Below are 3,127 nucleotides of genomic sequence, written 5' to 3' on the forward strand. Positions count from 1 at the left end.
CACACACACACACACACACACACACACACACACACACACACACACACACAAACTAGTCGTGTAACTTTGGGCAAGTTACTTAATGCCAATCGCCCTCCAAAAGGCAAAAAAAAATTTCATAATCACAAACAATATCATTGTTCACCATGGCCTAAATCATCTTCCAAAGATATACTTTTGGGGTTGATAGCAGGCAGAGAAAATTGGGCATACTCTGTGTAATATACAAGGGAAAAGAAATCCAATCATGATATCAGACATAGGTTCTTTACCTAGGGTTCATAAACTTGCATTATTAACTGTATTTCAATATTGGCCTCCTATATAATCTTACATTTTTCATTTTATGCATTTAAAATCATTATTGTGAGAAAGACTCAATACAATTACTCAGACTTAGTAGGATGTTTATGTCACCAAAATGTTAAGAATTCCTTCTCTAAAGACTAAGGTATCATTGGTCAACCCTCCCCCACCCATTACATTTCTTTTGCTTCTGATTTCCCTGAAGTAAAGAATATGACTCTTTATAGTCCAGGAGAAGGAATAGTGGTGAAACTTCACTGACAAACCAGATTATAAATGAGAGTTTTCTTATTTAAAGAAAAGAAGTTGAAAGGCATATTTGTTGCTGCATCCCCATGAGTTTACTGGAGAAATATGGTTTTTAAAAGATGAAAAATTAAGAAAGATCAATATCATGCAGAATATTAGTACCTCATGTATTAAATATTGTGACTTAATATGCTATACTCCAAATCACAGAATTTCAAAGATAAAAATAACCTCAAACATAACCTAGTCCAAAGGGTACCTGAAATAGAATGCAAAAATAAATCATCCAGATAATCAATACTCTTTTAAATACCACATTTTTTTCTCCAAGTCATTAAAACCACTCCTGCCATCTGAAATAGGGATAAAAATGATTCAAGGTGACTAGCATGAATGTGCATCATGGGGCCATACACAGAAAGAACATAAAGTTCCCTAAAAGCCTATTCCATCCAATTCAAAAAAATTTGTAAGCCTCCATGAAATACAAGGCTCTGTGCTGAGTGCTGGGGGAATATATCAAGACTTCAGTTGAATCAGTGAGCAAATTAATGTGTCAATTCTCTCCACAGATGCAGTTGGGACCCAGGCTTCCCTTCTATTGCTGAGGAATTTTTTTTTATCATTTTCCACAAAGCCTCTATAGATCAATCCATCCATCCATCAGTAACCATATATTAACTGCCTGCTATGTGCCTTACACTTTGCTAAGTGCTGAGAATACAGAGAGTCAAAAGACAACCCCTGCCTCAAGAAGCTTACAATCTCATGGATATTGAGTGTGTATGCTGGAGGTTTTCGGTTAGGTCTCTTTAAATTTCATGGATCCTCATGCAGAACTCAGGTAAAGTGCAAATGACTTTACATTATTAGACCTCAATTTACCCATCAGAAAAATGAATGAGTTAGACAAGATAACCTCTGAGATGCCTTCTCAATGGAAATCTCTGATCCTACAATTAGTTGTTTTTAGATTTTGCTTCAATATAAATCAGTTTCTTTCTAATTGTGCTTTTATTTGATGATATGCCCTTTCACATTTCTTTCATGTATAACATCAATAGAAATATATTTAGGATGTCAGTTACTACAATACACTTCCCCATTGTGGGTTCAGATATCTGAAACTTTTATTTTTAAGAAATTGTGAATTTTCAAGATTTCCCCCATAGTGTATCATTAAAAGAACTCCCCCCAAACCCATTCAAACTCAATGCAACTTCCAAAGTTGCAACCCAGTGCATTTTATTCTTTCTAAACAACTCTGTGCCTAATCCATTGTCACTTTGCATCGATTGTTCCAGATATATGAATTAATATATTAACTCAAAGGACTGGACATTCTGAGTGAGAACTGGAGATACAGGAACAACCCCCCACCCCACACACACACACACACACCCTGACCTCAAAAGCCTTACAGCCTAAAAGGAGGGAATACACCAGATACACAAATAAGGTCACTACAAAGTAAAGTGTTAAGAGGGAAAGATCCAAACAAACCATTCTAGGAAAACTTGAAGAGTGAAAAAAAATCAATGATACATCAGAGAAGAGTTTATGGAATAGGAAATATCTAAGGAGACCTTTGAAGGGAATTAAGGATTCTAAGAAGTAGAGAAATATGAGATGATTGAATTCCAAGTACATGGAATAACTTGTGCAAACATATGATATTGAAAGATCACAAACTGAGATCAGGAAACATCTAAAGGTATAATTTAGCTGCAATATAGAGAATGGATGATACTAATGTGCAACAAGGCTATGAAGGTAGATTGCAGCTCATGTGTTGTATGCCAGGTTTAGAAAGTATATCATTGAATACCCAGACTTTCACAAGGAGAATGCAAAATGATTCAGTGACCTGAGATTTCATCTGTGTGGGTAGCCCCTACACTGCTGATGACTGCATCCCATCTACTGTATAGAAAATATTCAAAAACTGCTGTAATAGTAATGATGATGAAAAATAAATTGTCAACCAGTTGGTATCTCTTAAAGCATTGGTAAACTAATCTCCAAATGACAAATGCAGAGTGTGTCACCAGATCCAGCCTTCTAGCTCTGGAAAACTGGCTAAAATCTACCTTACATTAGTTGATTATTTGAAAATCTAAAATTGCTTCCATGCTACAATAAGGCATCATGATAGGACTACAATAGAGCAATAATAATATTTTATGTTTATTTTATACTTTTACATTTTTACAACATTTTCATTACACAAAAACAACCTTTTGAGGCAGGTCATGAAAGTATAATGTCTATTTTATACATGAGGAAATAGATACTGAAAGATTAAGTAAATTTTCAAAGGCCATAAAATTAGCATTTGAATAGGAATTCAAACCTAATGGTACCAACTCTGGGCAAGTCCCTTATTTATCAGTGCCTCAATTTCCTTACCTATAAAATGAGGGGGTTCAACTTAGTGACCTTGAAGGCCACTTACAGTTCTAAAACCATAATCCTATGATGCTAAGATTTTCACTCTTCTGCAATACCAGAATAGCCCCAATATGATAACAAAGATAAAGTAAAAAACACCATGAAATCAAAAGGACAGATT

Source organism: Petaurus breviceps, unplaced genomic scaffold, assembly GCF_028583685.1.
Source record: "Petaurus breviceps papuanus isolate PSGF00001 unplaced genomic scaffold, PetGlider_PUasm1.0 188, whole genome shotgun sequence".
Taxonomy (NCBI): domain Eukaryota; kingdom Metazoa; phylum Chordata; class Mammalia; order Diprotodontia; family Petauridae; genus Petaurus; species Petaurus breviceps.